General features: G+C 46.5%; 1 long non-coding RNA gene across 1 annotated transcript in view; it reads left to right on the forward strand.

The window, feature by feature from the left end:
* The window catches only part of LOC120410554, a 34,791-nt gene that overhangs the window by 6,456 nt on the left and 10,139 nt on the right, over positions 1-18,196 (forward strand). The window lies entirely within an intron of this gene.

Raw genomic sequence — 18,196 nt, forward strand, 5'->3', positions numbered from 1 at the left:
AAAGGGCTGTTACCTGAGAAATATATGAGCCCTTTGTCTCCCCACCTTTGGAGGGCTGATTTCAAAGGAAAGGTTGTACAGCTTTTTTTTGGAAGGGACTGGATGCAAATGATTCCAGGTAGAAAGCACAGCACATGTTACAGGTCAGAAATAAACTGATACAGTGGACTAGTGTAAGGTTTTGTGGCTATGGAATGTGAATTTTGGGCTATGAACCTTGACTGAAGCTGAGAAGGAACATGCATGAGTTTAAACATTGTAACTGAAATCTCACGATTTCTCACTGTTGGGGAAGTCACTTGAGTTTCTTTTTGATGGTTCCAAGAAGAGCAGAAACAGGGATTTTATTGCGCTTCAGCTGTGTCAGATGTGGGGAGCTAGTTCTATCTTGTGCAAGAGACAGCTGCCAAGATTTGTCTTTGCAGGAAGGGAAACAGAAGTGAGAAAGGTCTGGAATCTCATGTAGCTCTGGCCAGAATCATGTTATTTGAAATAACTGGTTATCTGAAGTTTGGCCAAACCTCACTTCACGCAAGGGTCTCAACACCAGACTAGAGCTATAGGGATAAATAGCAAGACCCGGGCTGTCTGCAAGGGGACTGGACCCTGAAGCTCTGGTCCAGCTTCAGCACTGTATGAAGGTAACGTAAGGAGCTGCCAGAGTGATCCCACTTCTGCTGAGCTCCAGAATACCCAACCTGGGATGCAGTGAGGGTTATCCTTAAGCTTTGGTGATTCTCATCTCTGTGGTGTTGGAGAGGATAAAGCAGCACTTAAATGCAGATTTTGCCTGGAGAGGTCCAGCTTTCCCCGTCTGAGCATTCCATCTGCTGTGTTGCTCTTTTTTGAGCCCAAGGATGCCTCTTCACAGTGAAAACAGCCAAGGAGGGGCTTGGCATAAGTGGTGTGTGTGTTGTGTCTGCTTTAGCTCATGTCCCAGGGAGAGGCCTTGTGCTGGATTGCAGTTGCCGGCTGATGGCAGCAGCGGATCTGCACAGAGGCAGCTCTGCCTGCTCACCTGCCTCTGCCCTCTGCTGCTCTGACCACATTACCCCAAATATTGCAATTTTGGGTTATTCCCACTGCCCTGCTGCGAACCAGCCATTGCTTCGGATCAAGCAAGTCATACGCAGGAGAGTGATCGGAGAGTTGAGAGGAAATAATTCTGCTGCTTCAAAGGGGAAAAACTGCCACAAACTTTCTTTGTATGCACACCCACCTGCTGATGTGTCCCTTCATGCACAGAACTGGTCAATCATCTCCAAGAATATATGTCAGGCGTTAAGTTGTTCCTTCTCTAAAGACAGGACTGATATTTCCTTAGGAGCTGGGAGGCGACAGGACAACTCCCCCTCCCTTGGAGGCACTGTGGGGTTTGCCTTGCTGCTATCCTGCTTTTCCCTGGGGTGTGTCAGTGCATGGCATTACAATGAAAGGGAAAGATTCCCTGCATGCCTTCTTAAACACAAACAATGATTTTAGGGGAAGAAAGAGGACAATACGCTATTGTTACCGTTGTTCCCTACCTCAGCCTCACACTGAAATATTTAAGGTCCCCCATGAATAATGCAGCCTCAGCCCCAAGCCTGTTTTGCACTTCACACTAAGCGGGCCCATAAAACACCAGCATTGCTCCCGGCGTACATTATGCTGTATAGAACATCTCCTACCGAGCAAAGCTTTGTCTTCACTGCCACAAAGGCTGTTGGGATTTTTTCCCTGTCTCCAAGAGAGATAACGAGCACAAGAGCTCTTGTTTTAAAATATTAGTGGGAACAAGTCACCTGTGGTGTTTTACCTGCTAACTAGCTGTGGTCCACACTGCATCTCCTGCTTATGCTGATGCCATGTCATTCCCTTTTTATCCAGTGGCTTATAGCAGGAGAGCTGTACAACACTTAATCTATGGAAAAATCTGTCATATTTAGCTGTCAGGCAGGAGACAAACTGATACATTAGGAGTCAGGATTGCTCCATAGCCTAAACCAGGAATTCTTTCTTTCTTAACTAGGAATTACGTACCTAAAATGCAGCAAGGAGCAGGAGCAGCATGTTGTAATGGCTTGAGGTTCATACACACTGTCACATACAGCATGTCCCTTCCCAGGCCCTTGTAAAGTTCAAGACAGATTTTTGTAGCATTTTAATGATGCTGCTAATGAGAGCAGGACCCCTGTGGTGTCTGGTTTAGTCACTTCCAGCCACACTGTGCAAAGGAAAACTGAGGCAAGAGGGAAAAAAAATACATGGCCCCAACTGCTTCCCATGAAGATACCTTTGCACTCACCCTAAACTACAAAGGTGAGGCCTTTAATGAATTTTGGATTAAAAGGAGCATTATGTCTCCGTGGACATCTGGTTTGTCATCAATAATGACATCAGGATCTGTCACATAGGAATTGCCATCTGTGATCCGGTCAGAGGCCTTTCAAAGGGAAGGAAGTGGGAGGGTGGAGATCAAGGAGCAGTTTGTTGCAGGGAAGAGTGACTTAGAAGCCCCAGAGGTGCACATGCCCTTCCTTCAGTTCAGCAAATCATTGAATTCCTTCATCAGCTCTAGGACAAAGGTATAAAAATCTTGGGTTGTAGAAAAATCTTGGGAAGCGTTTGCTGAACGGAGGAGATGAAGCAGGAAAAGGTGGGATTGTCTGCAAGGTTGTTAAAGAAAGAAAGGACCATAGAATCATAGAATGGTTTGGGTTGGAAGGGACCTTAATGATCACCCAGTTCCAACTCCCCTGCCATGGGCAGGGATACCTTCCTCTATACCAGGCTACTCAGAGCTTCATCCAACTTGGCCTTAAACACTTCCAGGGATGGGGCATCCACAGCTTCCCTCAGCAGTCTATGCTGGTGCCTCCCCACCCTCACAGGGTAGAATTTCTTCCTAATATCTGATCTAAACCTACTCTTACTGAGTGCAAAGGTTCATCCAGAGGTTTTCCAGCTGCTTTCTCCCACCGTTTGGGTTACACCACCTTCTAACTCTCTTCCAAACCAATGCTGTTTGGAAAGGTGAACATCTCTGGAAACCCACCTGCTGCCACAGCAGTAACATTAAACCCCCCAGGGACCCAGTGATGCTATTTTCCACATATTTTGTTGATCTCTTTATTAGCCAGGTAGGAACTTTCCCCACTGATACCTAAGATTAATCTGATCACCAGCCTATCAGCTGTTTATTTAGAGGTAAATCCTCATCCTGTATTTTGGCCATCAATCCTCATTAGTTTCTCTATATGGATGATTGAATAGTCCATTGCCTGTACTAATAAGCACCCATTAGCTGTCCCACAGAGCTTTAGCTTTATTAGAAACAATTCATGTCAGCCTAGGCCAGAAGAAAGGCTTTTAGCTGGATTGGTTTGATTGCATTACTTGGAAGGTGGCTTTTGAGCACCTGGAATGTTAGAGGGGTGCTGCATCCAACTGGGCTGCTTTTGTTGGAGAAATGCAGATGATATGGGTGTGTCAAGATGAGGATTTGCTGCAAGGGCACACAAAATGTATTTAAATCTGCAGAAATGTCTCTTTGGTTTGCCCTGTTTGGGTCAGTCTAGAAAGAATCTCCAAGAATTCAAAGTAAATGTTTCCAACATCTGTCTGGCTTTGGGCTTTGGAAAGCCAGGAAATTTCAGGACTTGCCATTGGTTTTTCTCTTCCTTTTTCATTCTCCCTCTTCATTCCTCATACCACCAGCCCAGAAATTTCCCTTTTTGCAGCGTTTCAGGCTGCAGTAAGCTGGTTACAAGAAATTTGGCTCGCTGCTCTGCAGAAAAAAGTGTGGAAGGCAGGAGGAATTGCTGCAAATCGCTATTCAGCTGCTCTTCATCACACTGGCTCTGGCTTCCATCTACCCGACAGCCCTGCTAAAAGGATAATAATGCTTTAAAAATTAGAGTCAGCCGAACAACTACTTCATAAATTCATGGCCTTGCCCTGATCCTTTCCAGAAGTTTTTCTTTCAGATTGAGTCCACGGCAGACCTTGGATTCCTTGCCTTTGGAAATGCTGCTGCTTTTCTACTTTAGGACTACTCACTGGGTCACCCAGCTATGCCAAGGGAGTTACCAATTATTTTTCATTACCTCCACAGAAACAAACCTCATTTGGGGATAATCTTGTGCTGTCTCCTTCAGAGAGCACAGGATAATCTCTTGGTGGTGATGTCTCATTGTGGGATTTTTTCCTTGGTTGATAAACCAGTCCTGAAATCCTATTAAGAGATATTCTGCCTCCCCTTAAAATAGACAAACTCACAGATGAGACAAACTTGTGTGGAACTTGGAAGAGACCCTTGTTTTTGCCTACCTGATGGGAAACAGCTCTGGTTTGCAGCAGCTGTTCCCATCTGTACCACTTCTGAAAGCAGTTGGGGATCTAAAACAGCCCTTGGCTTTTATATGGGACTGATGGTCCTTCTCAGCTCCTCAAATCCTCCTCAAGCTACCAGCAGAAAACTATGGCAAATGGACTGGGGACTTGCTTGAGATGTGGTGGACAGGGAGCACTGGTTGAATGGGTGGTACAGCATCTTTTCAATCCATGTCATGTCCTACCAGTGTCAAGGGATGAATTGTCCCATTGGCTTTTCCACCTACTCCAAAGGTGTGGAGTGCTAGAGAATCTGGATAGGAGAGATCCCACCACTGTCAGATGAAGGTGAGACTCAACGTTATTGTTCTGCTTCCTAATTTGAAACTCAGCAGGAAGAGTACCTGACTGGCAGCTTCCAGGATTTTCAGCCTGGTCCCCTAAAGAAGGCGACCTCTTAGTCTTTGTGTTCTCCAAAATAACTCTGACCCCAGAGAGCTCATGCTTTCTGTTCACTTTATCTGCATGAAGAGAGGGACAAGATTGCCATCCATGGAGACATTAAAACACGCTCTGCAAGCATTAAATCCCTTCAAATTTAGGGTCTTTACATCATTAAGGAGGTTTGGACAATAAAAGAAAAACAAATCCATCAGTTGTGAGGGAAGTTTGAAAATGTCTTTTAAAAGGAAAGTAGATTTCATGAAAAAAATGAGTGAGGTGTAAAAATTAAATCTCTTACTTTACAAATCTGACACCTCCAGCAAAGTCAAATTGCTTCTCAAGGGATGCTGATGGGAAGAGGGAGCCTGCCCAAGTCTGGGATTCATAAAAACGCATGGAAAGTAGTTGATGTTGTGTTAGATTTCTTTGGGGGTTTTTAATTTACTCAGAGCTGCTCAGCTGTGGAGGACTCAGGTCCCTGCTGTGCATCTATAGGTTTTGTTGTGCACAGGATCAGTGTGTCCCTGTAGCTGGTTTTGTGACTGAAAATAGTGACAGTGATCTATTCTCTTGGGTTCTTTTCTTAGCATTTTGCTTTTGGCCTCCTCTGGGCTTTGAGAGTCAGGGAGCTGCTTCACCCATGAGCCAGGAAGCACATCTCCTGCTTTTGAGATGTACAAGAAGGGATTGCCACACTTCTCCATTTTGGGGGGGAAAATGTATCAATGTTTTTTTTTGAAAGTATGAATATATGAGATATATGAATGTACCTCATGTAAAAAGGACCATTCCCTTTCAGTGGTGTGTTGCCACGTTCCCCCAGCTCTACACTGCCTGAGCCTTTCTAGTGCCCATGAATAATTTCTCTTGGTGCAAACAATAATTTAACCCTGCAGATTAATTTTGGTGGAGCTGCAGCAGGGTCCAGGTCTGGCACATCTCCTCATAAAGAGAGGCTCTCTCCTCCTCGCTGCAGAAGTTGCTGGGGCCATAATCTGTCTCCTGTGCCGCATCCTCGCCCGAGGACTGGAAAGCCTGAGCCCAATCTTCAAAAATAAATCCATCACAGTAGCAGGGAGCGGATGAAGCCTCTGCAGATATAAAGGTCAAACGATAAAGGCCATGTTAAAATATGCTCATAGGAAGTGGCAGCTTATAAGTACTCTGTGATCTAATTACTTATGTCAGGCAGATAAGCCTGGACAGCAGTTATTTTTAACCTAAATCACGCAAACAACTACTGTAGGAGCTTTGCCAGTTCTCAGCATTTCTTTCAATTATTTTTGGGGCAAACATGGAGCTCTGCAGGACTAACAGCTGTCTTGAATGATAGGTTTTCAGTTTCTTGAAGGTGGAGAGCTGCTTTAGTTATCTTTGGTTATCTTTCTTTTCCTCTTCTGAGAAAAATAAACCCTACATGTTGCATGTAGTCCATGGGCAGCCCACAAGGCTGAGCCTGGTTTGCAGTGCACGTGGAGCAGGACTGGGGTTTGTTTTCCTGCTGGCATTGCTGGATATGGGCAGAGGGGAAAGCTGTAGCTGAAGACAGCAGTTCTTCATGCTGGAGGATAGCAGCTCTTGGGATCTGCTGGGCTGGTGAGATGAACAGTGATTTGGAGAGGGAGAGAGTTGTTCCTTACCCTGCCACAGGTAATGGCCTTAGGGATTGAGCAAGGGACTGAGAGAGGAGCCACACAGGAGCACATCAACTCTTGGTCTCTGTGAAGAATGGAGGTCCCAGCCTGTGAATCCATCTCTAACTCTACACAGAGATGCCGTGAGTTGACCCTAAGCCCAGAGCTAGAGCACAGGATAGGAACCACATTGCCCTTTTGCAGGAGGCTGTCACAGCCTTCTGTTCCAGCCTGCCACACAAAATCCAGGTCTGCTTGGTCCAGCATGATCTTTCAGCCTCTGCATGACCTAAAGTCTTCCTTTGTGATTCTGGAGAAGCTTTTTAGCCAAAACATTTCTCTGTGCCTTACAGAGAGATTTTGGGACCATGTATCATCTTACATGATGCTTGGCTCTTTGACCTGTGCCTGAGGGAGCTGCCCCTGTTCTCTCAAGGTCATTTGAATATCAGCAGAGACGTTCATTATCCCAGGGCCTCAAGGAAGGTATTGATCACCTATGATGAATCGGCACATGTATTGTGCAGGAGGAATGGTTAGTTAATGGATGAAAGCTGTGAAAGCTCGTGCTTTCATCCCAGGCCGCTGCTTCTTTCTTTTCCTTGATGCGAGGGTCCTCCTGCCCCAGTGGTGTGGGAGATGCAGAGGGGAGAGTGAGAGAATGGCTGTGGGAGCCAGTGGATGTTGGTGGTCTTGCTGGTCCTACCTTCTTTTACTTTCCAACTTGGCCTGACTGACTATCCCTGAACAATGGGTTTGCAGCAACACTCCAGCCATATGTGGTCCATAGGGAACGGAAGGGACATGGATGAGTGCCTGAGGCACCAATGCGTAGTGGGATCATTTTGGAGTTCCATAACTTTGGAGTGAGGAAGAGGAGATGCTGTGTGCCTCTCAGTCATGCTGCTCTCCCAGCCTGCAGGAGTTACTGCAAATGGTGATTTATTAAATCTTTGTAAACCAGTGTGGTATCATATGTCCCCACTGAGAGCTCTTCTGCACGAGGTGTTATTCCAAAGGGCTGTTTCTGATTTTTTTCACCCCTGATTTTTTTCCTATATGAATGTTTTGGAAGAAAAGCACATTATTCCAAATGCGATTAAGTCATTTGGAAGAGGATTATGGTGTTTTGGAATAACACCCTCTTATTCCAGAATGAGATCAGTCACACGGGGAGTTAATCGGAAACAGCTATTTTGCTCCTGTGGGAAGCCTCCACCAGCATGACAAATGGTCGGAGCCACTCCTACCCCTGCTGCCCACTGGTGCCTTGGTCCACCCGTGGGGTCTAAGGCCAGATGGTGCGTTATGGCTCAATAATTGAGAGATATAATTTAATTGCTTCTGGCCTTGACCCTGGGATTTCTGTAGTAGTGAAACCTCAGCGTCCTCCATAGAAATCACGACAAATAGGCATTTCATGGCTGAAAATCAATATGATGCATAAAGGAGGTGTTGTCTTCAAGAGGTATTTGCTGCCCCAAAAGCCTCTGCATTTATTTCAGTAAGTGCTTGATTGAGCTCCACCACAGGCAGCTGCATTCACCCCTCTCCTTGCTCCTCCTGTCAGCTGTGGTGAGCTGCATCCCTTGGCCATTGTCATGAAGGGCATGACCCATGGTCTAGAGCAGCCTGCTCTAGTGGAAGATATCCCTGTTCATGGCAGGTGGCTGGAACCAGCTGATCTTTAGGTCCCTCCCAATCCAAACCATTCTAGGATTCTATGATGCTGTGATCGTGCTGCATCCTCTGCATGCACGCATGGCTCTGGCGTCACATTTCATGATGCAACAACCCAGAAACTTGTGGCTTCCATATGCCACAAATTATATTTTTTTCATCCTCTGATATGTATTTATTATTGAAAATTAAAGGGTTTCCTAAATTTTTATTTCTGAGCTGGGCCAAACACAGCTTAGGCAGTAAGCAATGCATATTTATTTCCAGCTCATGAAGGAAAAATATAACATCTTTCCTTGTGTTTCTATAATTTCTTTTCTGTGCATATGCAAATTGCGGGTTTATTTGTGCAAGATTTATGCAACTAAATGATGGGGAATTATAGAGGCAATTCAGTGCTTAGAAAGAAGAGACACAATTGCTGCAATTTGCTCGTGCCATGCGCTAATTCCTTTGGAAAATGCTTTTGCTCATTTATTTGCACTGAGCACCGATTTCTGCACCCCTAAGCAAGCTTGGGAAATGTTCTCTGGGCTCAATAGACTGAAAATGGTTTATATTTCTTTCCGCCTGTGCCATCGCTTCCTCATAATACTTTATAGCAATTAGTAACAATAATGAAATATAGCCGTGATTTCTCAGCACTGGAGAAACGCAGCCAGCGCTTGTGAATCAAGCACTTTTTCTGGTCAAATTGGCCATTTAAACATGCTGCTCAGGAAGTTTTAAATCCACCTCGATGGATCACTCCGACCTAAGCTCCATGGGGGGCAAAAACACTGCTTGGAAGCAGATTTTTTTCCCTGCCAAAGCTGAACCTCTTCTATGAGGTGATGCTCACAGCTTTGGGAGAACCTCTCACCCAGGCATGAACCGATGGATAGTGCTTGCTGACAAGCAGCATCCTCACTGCTGCAGGGAGACCTTTCTGAGCCAAGGTGTCAGAAAGAGAGTGGCAGCCTGAGATGAGGCAGCTCCCAGGATTTTCTCCACATACCTCCTGGGTGAGGCCATATAGGGAAATCCCACGGGGCTGGGATCATATGATCATGGAATCATTTAGGTTGGAAAAGATCATTAAGATCATTGAGTCTAGTTGAGCCTCCTCTCCTCCGGACTGAGCCCCCCAGCTCCTTCAGCTGCTCCTGATGCTCCAGACCCTTCCCCAGCTCTGTTCCCTTCTCTGGACACGCTCCAGACTCTCACTGTCTGTCTTGGAGTGAAGGGCCCAAAACTGACTCCAGGATTGGAGGTGCCTCAGCAGTGCCCAGTACAGGGAGACGGTCACTGCCCTGGTCCTGCTGGCCACATTATTGCTGATATGGGCCAGGTGCCATTGGCCTTCTTGCCCTCTGGGCACACTCTAGCTCATGTTTGCTGTCAACCAGCACCTCCAGGTCCTTTCCCACCAGGCAGCATTCCAGCCACTCTTCCCAAGCCTGTCATGTCACATGGGGTTGCTGTGACCCAAGTGCAGGACCTGGCACTTCACCTAATGCCTTAGTTCCGATGCCCGGATGCAGGATGGAGACAGGACACAGAGACGGAGGTCCAGGGCCCCAGGTACTAACCTGGAGGTCCTGCAAAAGGACTTGTTATAGTTAAATGTCACAAGACAGCTGGTGCCCAGCAGTTAGGAGAAAGGGAAGTGATTTAGTTTTGGTCATTATCAGAAAAACATGTGTGGAGGACAGGCAATGAGAAGAGCAGCCGTTTTCTATTAGGATAAGAGTAGGTCAGGTGTAGTTAAAACTGGGTAAATGGAGCAGGAAATGTGGCTGTATATTACTCACCCAAGATATATTGCACACATTAGCCTTGTTTGATCGGGTTATTCGGAGATTCAGTGCTCCGAGTGGTGTTTTAGGGTGGCCAAATCCAGGCTTTGTACTCTATTAAAATAAATATATTGCTTGTGTTTAATAAAGTCTCTGAGTTTCCATGTAACCGAAAGTCTGCAAGTGGTCTTTGCTGGAGTCTTAATGAGTCCCTGCCTGCAATAGGCTTTTGAAGGTGGAAGGTGTGATATTAATATTGTTTATGTAGAAAAATAATTTATGAATATTCATTTAATGATGTTGCTGGCTTCCAACATGTTTCTGCTCTTGGGAGCTCTAATGAGTTTTCTCTCCTGGCAGAGAGCTGCCTCATGGAAGCACCAGAGGCTTTGCTGCGAGGGCTTGTGGGCTGCCCTGTGCTGTGGAAATGCATCAGACTAGTGGAGCAAGGATAGCCAGAGAACTGCAAGGCTGGTCTGAAACTTGACTGTGGAAACTGCCCTGGTTTTGCAGAAGGATTAGGAAAAGTTCCTTTTCTCTGTTAAAAAGCCCCATGCAATGCAGAAGGCTTTATTAGCGCTGGACAAGACAAAATGTATTGGCTTGGGTTTGGTTTTTTTTTAGTGTGTCTAAAGATTTTGAGTCTTAATGGAGTGTGTCCTCTCAAAAGAAGTTGAGAGGGTGGTGCTAAGGTGGACAGTTGTTACATGCTTAATTTAACTTTATAAGACTATTCTAAGAAATAATACCTTTTATCTCACCTGTATCCTTTGCAGCATCTTTGTCTGCATTTACCTTTGGTGCTCTTTGACCACCCCTTGGTGCATAGACAGGCTCTTTATCATGTCCCTATAGCTCCTTCCTAGCCTCTTGAATAAATATTATAGATAAATACATGTTTCTGGCATGGCAGCATCCTGCTTTCCTTTCAGGGATGGAGGACTGAAGTCCAGGTCCCTCTGAGATGGGGAGTCCACATGGGCAGGCTCATCCCATGGAAGGGTGATGTAAAAGGCAGAGCAAACCTCCCTGGGGGCAAACCCTGCTCTGGAGCTCAGCTCAGCTCTGGTAGCCTGGATTTAGACATCCCAGCAGGAGGGGGAATGAGTCCAAGCAGGGAACCTCAGCCAAGCATTGGACCCACCTGAGACTTGCCAAATCCTGGTCTCTGGAGAGAAGCCTCTGCTGCAGCAGATGCTGCACATACAAACCAAAAATCAAGCCAAGTGTGGGGGCACTTTCCCAGCTCTCTTTTCCCTGGCTGCCCCAGGGCAATGCTGGGTACATCATCCACAGCCACCGTCCCATCTGTGGGCAGTAAATCCTGCGGCGGCAGTTGGGGCTGACTGCGGCTTGGTTCCCCCTTTGCCTCCAACAAAGCTGTATTGTTTTGGCATGACCTGCTTTTAGGAGCCCCCTGAGGTCCAGCTTTATATCTGTCCTTGCCAGATCCTGGAGGGTGGCTGGGACCCAGGCAGGGTCAGCAAAAGGGTACGTCACGGCTGGACAGCAATTATCCTCTGGGCTGGGAAAAAGCCAGGGCCAAGGCTGTGCCGTGACCTGGGGTCTCTTAAAAAACCTTTGAATGGTTTCAGGCTAGCGAAGGTTGGGTTGCTTTGCCTCAGCACATTCTCCGCATCCTCCCCCAGGCAAATTTCACTTGTTCTGCTTAGTGGTTACTTGATTTGGACATCACGTAGCAAAACACATCCCACTTTGCCCTGCCCTGGCACCCCTGGGCTGGAGGGAATGTCCTTTGACCCTTTCTGATGAAATCCTGCAGGACCGAAGCCCCGTGCTTCAAATCGTTAGTTCATTAGTTTCCCATTCTCCAGCTCTGGGTACCATCTGCCTGGCAGAGCCACTGAATGGGGTTAAACCCAAAAGAAATAGCAAATTCTGAGTGTGCAAACTGCTTGGCTTGTGTTAAACAGGAGACAGAAGCGGAGTCTGGATGGAAATAGGCAAACTAAACTGAGAAGATTGGTATCCAGGACAGCTCAGAAGGGGACAGCTGGGGAGGTGTCAATGTCCCCCCACAATGGGCTGGAGGGGAGGCAGCCACTTTGGAGGGAAGCTCTGCATGCCACCTCCCGATGCTCAACATCACTTTATTTATTTAATTTCCCCCAAGCAAAAGCAGCCCAATTCCCTCTTTAAGCAAGCTCTGCGAGTCAGTGGCAGAGCTGGTCAGCCCCTTCCCATGGCTCCATCAGTCCATCAATCCACTAAAATAAAAAAACTATGGGCAGAAGGTGCTAGTTTTGGGGGAAGAATACTGTCACCCCAGGGAGATGCCAGTGTGTCCTGTATGCATTAATGAAACACTTTCTTTCTGGTTAGGACTTGAAGGATGCTCATTGAAAATCAGGCTGCCATGGAAACCAAAGGTGTTTAGTCTTTTGGGAATGCTGTTGGACAGAGGCAGGGAGAGGTGTGGGAGGGGGGAGAACAGTCTCTGAAGAGGCATTTTAGCAAGCCCCTTGATTCACCGTCAGTCCGTGCCTGTCTGTTGCTTGTGGCTGCTAATTGTGGGAGGGAAGGGTTTGTCCCTTTACTGGATGCTCTTCATGGCTGCAGGGGCCTCCTTGCCCTCGGTGTGTCCCTGAGTGGATGGGGCATGTGGACCCTCACGGCTGCAGGGGCAGCGATTTGCTGTGGCAGCGGTGCAGGGTGTGGACGGCATCGGCAGCCGTGGAGCCCCGAGCGTCCTTGTTGCTGTCGGCACCAGGTCCCTGACAGGAGGCAGCAGGTCAGGGACCTTCGGCTGCTCAGGGACCCTGGTCCGGGCACTCTGCCCCCTGCTCCCCCTCCCCTGCTCCTCGAGGATGAAGCACAGGAAGCTGCAAGCACGGAGAAGTAATGGAATTATTGCTCTGTCATGTACCATTCATTTTAATTAATGCAGCACGTCGGCGCTGTGACAGCAGTATTAACGAAGGTTGGGAGGTTACTGCAAAACAATGTCGTCTTCCTACACCTTGTCACTTCCCAGCGCTGTCCCCGGACCAAACCCCCTCTCCTTCCCCTGTTCATTCCACTTTCCATCCTCAGGTGCTTGCTGGGAGCCTGTGTCTGCAGGCAGGAGCTGGGGGCTGCTCCCACTCGCCCTCGGCCCCACACAACCCGTCACCATCAGAAGTACCTACTAACGCGTGTTTTAATTAGAATAATCACCGAGTTGCATTAGGAAAAGGATGGGAGTGGGTCCCCGTTGCTCGCACAGAGCAGCTCTTCGTTGTGGCTTATACAACACCCTGCACTAAAGCTGCTGGAGGTTGTCATTAAGGTTAATTAATTGCAAAGATAGCCAGTGCTTTCTGATGGGTACCTTTGTGTTAGGGGTTGCTCAGTGGAGCGGGGGCAAACCCGGGGAGCTGTGCAGTGGCTCAGCCTGGGATTGAAGGAAAAATGCAAAGAAATAGATCAAAAGAGCTAACAGCCACCCTTCTTCCCGTCAAATATTCCTGAAATCAGCACGTTCCTGCAGAAAACCTCAGCGCATTGGAAAACCCTCAGCCGTGAGAGCGGGGGCTGCCAGTGCCGGCTGCTTGAGGATAGATTCACCCGTGATTTGGATTTTTCCTTTCGCAGCAGTTAACGTTTTGCCACCATATCCCGCTCCGTAATTACAGTGACTGCACGGATCAATTAGCGCCGCTTAAAGCCATTAGCAGCCCAGCCCCTTAGCCCGGAGCCCATGGCCAGCAGCCGTGTGTGTGGGGAAGCCGCGGAGGGACCCATCCACACAGTACCTGCAGTGGGCAACCCCTCACTTCTTTTAAATTCAATTTTATTCTGCTTTTCCATGTTGTAACAATCAGCAGATGATGGCCTCAGCAGAGACACTGGGACATACTTTGTCTGGCTGAAAATGTTTCATTTCACTAGGATTTCCATGTTTCCTCTTGGAGTTGCCTGAAAGGTGACAGTTCTGTTTTGTGATGTGGTTTGTTACCAGAAATTTATCCTTGTTCTGTGCCAAATCCAAAGCCTCTGAAGGTCTGGGACTGTCTTGAAGCATCCATTTGCAAGGAAAAGCAAAAGCCTTTCCCAATGTCTCATCTAGGGGGATGAGAGAAACGGGGTGAAAAGCAGAGGAGGGATAACAGATATTTTAATATCTGAAGGGGAAGACAAATATTCTCTCTGTGCCTCCATTTCTCTGTTGGAAATGCAAATTTTGCCTCTGTTGCCCATGTCACCTGCAGATTGAGAGCTCTGTGGTTTTGGCTAAATGATTTATCAACAGCAGGAAAACCTGGAGCCAGCCAGCTCCAATAGGGTGGCTCAGTTAAAGGATGTAGATGAAGCTCCAGGCTCTTCCCAAATTCATCCTGACGTATTGGTGAGCACAAACACCTCAAACACCAGGTTTCCATTCCAAATACGACCATTTCCATTCACCTTCTGTCTTACACCAAAAGTGAATAACATCCAAAAATTTCCCCAAAGTGGGTATTTCTTCCAAGGTCTTCCCTAAAAACACGGGTTAAAAAAGTCCTGGCAGAAGCCATGGCTGTTAACCAAATCTTGTAACATTAAGATTTCCCATGCAGGGACTTTTTCTCTCTTTTCCTCCCTTTGACGACAGGCTTTACCAGGTTTAATGGTGACATGTCCCAATCTGTGTGGCCTGGCTGTCCCTGGGCAGAGCTGGTGTCCCCAGCAGGGAGGATTCCTCTGCATTTAAAAAACATAAATAGCCCGAGGTGCTTTTATTTTTTTCCTATTTCTCATAATTTTATCATATAAGAAAAAAAAATGTTAAACTGGTGTAAAACCCATATTTTCAACAGGACTGAGGGACCTTATGTTCTGAAGACTCCTTTGGGTCCATGAGACAACTTGGTAGTCCCTGGGAGAAGCTGAGGGGGCTCATTTCCTAGCCCCAAATCATAAATCATGCATATAAAAAGTCACTCAGGGCACTCTAACCCAGCGTGGGGCAACTGTAAATATTTTTGATCTAAGAGATTATTTTCTCTTTGGGCAGTGGCTTGCTCTGTGTGTGACATCTCATTCCTAGACTGATGTTTTATAGGCATGTGGGCCCTTGTATCTGCTCATGGTTAGTCGATCATGCCAAAACATATGGGTTGTCGTGTACTTTTCCATGTATTCCTGTTATAAAGGCTCCGAAAATAACTGGAGGGTTAAAAAATAAATAAGTCTTGAGGATGGTATTGTTCGTGCTAGATAAAATCCTGTGAACAAAGCAATTGGCATCATTTCACTTGCAAATTGAGCAGTGAAGCAAAATACCATTTATGAAACTGTAATTTATTCTTGGAAAATCAAGCACTTACAATGTTGGCTTGTCGCAGGTTAAGTTACAGAAAAGGGAAAAAATAGATTAATGATGAACGTGACAACATTTCAGGGTAAATCATCACAGTGAAAGCCTTTGAAAAGCCTGTTTGCTCCCTGTACAAACGGGGTTTTTATTTTTTTCTCCCAAGAATATTAAACCAGGGTGCTTTGGTGCCAGGTGCAGCCGAGCAGGCAATGGCAAGGTCTGAGGAGGTCCTTGCACTCCCTTTTACCCCCATCCTGCTGCATCCTGTGCTGGGGAGCCCTCGCTGCTTTTGGAAGCCAAAAAACAAAGTCTGGTTCGTTATTTTTTTCCCTGCCTGCAATTAGTCCATCCCTTAACGATCCTCTTTCTTGCAGATGTTCTTATTATATTCACAGAATCACAGACTGGTTTGGGTTGGAAGGGACTTTAAAGACCATCCAGTTCCAATCCCCTGCTATAGGCAGGAACACCTTCCATTAGACCTGGCTGCTCTAACCTGGCCTTGAACACTTCCAGGAATATTCTTATATTTTGGTTCTGTACAACTAAAACCAGGAAATGTGAACAAGCAACTCTACAGTGGGGACATCACCAGTGCCACCATTGGGGCGTCAAACCCCATCATCAGCTCCTTCATATGATCCACAGATGTTCCTTGACAAAGGTCTCCCAAGGTCTCTCCTTTGCCCTGGCTTTTGTTCCTTATCCCTCTTAGCCCTTTTTCTTCTGACCAGGAGACCACTCTCCACTGACAGACACCTCTTGAGAGCTAGCAGACACCATGGCATTGTTGCAATGGGGATGGGAAGAAAATGAATATAATTTGCACAAGAAGAGGACAGAGCTCATCCAAGTAAGTCCATAGGTGATGAGGAGGCACAGCCTTATCTCCTGGCATGTGGGAGTTTCTGGACCAGTTGGAGCCATGAATCCCAGCCTGGAGCTGCACTCTGGATGTGCATCTTTTATCTTTATTTAGGGAAATATCAGCAGATAGTCCTAATCCCCATGATTTCTGCACCAGCATCTTTTAAGGGCTCACTGTTAAATCGCAATCACCACAATGATGAGGTATTTGGGGCAGGAATGGGTATTTCCATGATTCTGGCCAAGGCACCACTTGTCCCCCGCGGCGCTTGCCGAAGGTGACGGTAAAACAGAGTTCACAACCCGAGGAGCAATTGCCGGCTGTAATAGTGTGTCACGTATTAAGGGAGCATGTTTGAAACCACGTTATATTATTAAAATTCATGGGAGTGATTTATAGGGGTTTTTAAAAACAGCAGCTTGCCAATATAAATTGGCTTAGGAAAGTCAACTGTAATCCACCCAGGTCCAAATAATGACATTTCCTCCAATACATCCAAAAAGCTGAAAAGCAGAAAATAATATCCAGGCTCCAGAGATAAGGCGAGCACCCAAGGGAAAAAGGACTCTGAAATATTCATGCAGCCGTAGATTGGATGGTGGAAATGGCCGTTCCCAACGGCTGCGTTTAGGGACTGATGAATTTAGTTACTGTACCTTTATATTTATCGCTCAATAAACAAGACAAGCTCCTTTACGAGGCTGAGCAAGACTAATTTAGCTATTTTAGTGCAAAGGAAATGGTTTTCTGGGCAAGGCAAGGGGTTGGTAATTTTGTATGAAATTAGGAGACTTTTAATTTAGCCACTGAAGGTGCTGGGAATAACAGGGCTGGAGATGAGATGTGAGGAATAAATCCCCCCCATAGCAGTGGGGTTGGGTACTCACCCTGGGTTTTGGGGGACCCCACACTGAGAGAGAGCGGAGCCTTTCTAGGCTGCCTGCACCTGCTGATGAAGATGTTCCAGCTCTTGATTTTTAAGATGATTTTTGGAGGCTGAGGCCGTCGCTGTAAAGGTTTTACAACAGCAATGCTGGAATCAAGCGTGGCTCTGTAAAAGTGTCAGCAAATGAAGCGGTGATGCCCAAGCAGTATTAACACCAAAATGACCTTTCCAACAGTTAGGGCTTTATGGGATATTATAAATTCTCCCTGTGTTGGCAGGGTTATAACTAGGACATTAGTAACATCTTCTCTGGCAATATTTGAGGCAGGAATGTAGTGTTTGGAGCCGAAAACACCTAACTTAATTTTTTTTAGTGTTTCTGTAGCTGAAAAGTTGATTTGAGATGTTTCCAGCAGAAATTTGAATACACATGGTCAAAAGGAGATTGTGTCTATTAAAGATGAGTTTTGAGCACTCAAGTAGGGTTTTTTTGAGGGCTCTTAGTATTTCCAACAGCCCCAACTCAAAGCGATTTAAATGTATTGCTTGGGGTTTTTTATTGCCTTAGTTTCTAAGACTTCAGATTAATATTGTCAAACCTTTTTTTTATTGCCATAAAGGCAGGGAAAGTCCTTTTTAATGAAAGCCACAAGCTCTACACAATACCTTGACTTTGCAGCTGCTATCTTCAGTACCAGATTTCACTGAACTTACATGAAAATCCCCTGACTGAGCCCACTCTGATCTTTTTTTCACCTCTTGCATTGCCACTGGGAAATAAAATCAGTTTTTGTGCTGGTATTTATTATGAAGTATATATTTAGACAATCCATGCTGCAATTTAGCAGTTCCGAGAGCTTTGGGGAGTTGTTTGAAGCGACTTTTCACTCACCTGCTTATTGAAACCCCTTTAGAAAGTGCTGCTGGGCTCAATCTTGCTCATTTATTCCCTGCAGCCTCTACTCTGCCTGTCCTTTGGCATCGAGGGCAGCAGCAGCAGCAGAAGCACACGGGACAGTGGCAGGAGGGTGGCTTATGGTTCACAGCCTGTTTTGGGGCAAGGATGCACCTTAGAATCCCAGAATGGTTTGGATTGGAAGGACCTTAACAATCATTCAGTTCCAACCCCTGCTATGGGCAGGGACACCTTCTACTATCCCAGGCTGCTCCAAGCCCCATCCAACCTGGCCTTGGACACTTCAGGGATGGGGCAGCCACAGCTTCTCTTGGCAGCCTGTGCCAGGGCCTCCCCACCCTCACAGGTACTGCCCCATTAGCGCTGCAGGCAGTGGA

This window comes from Corvus cornix, chromosome 10 (genome assembly GCF_000738735.6).
Source record: "Corvus cornix cornix isolate S_Up_H32 chromosome 10, ASM73873v5, whole genome shotgun sequence".
Lineage (NCBI taxonomy): Eukaryota > Metazoa > Chordata > Aves > Passeriformes > Corvidae > Corvus > Corvus cornix.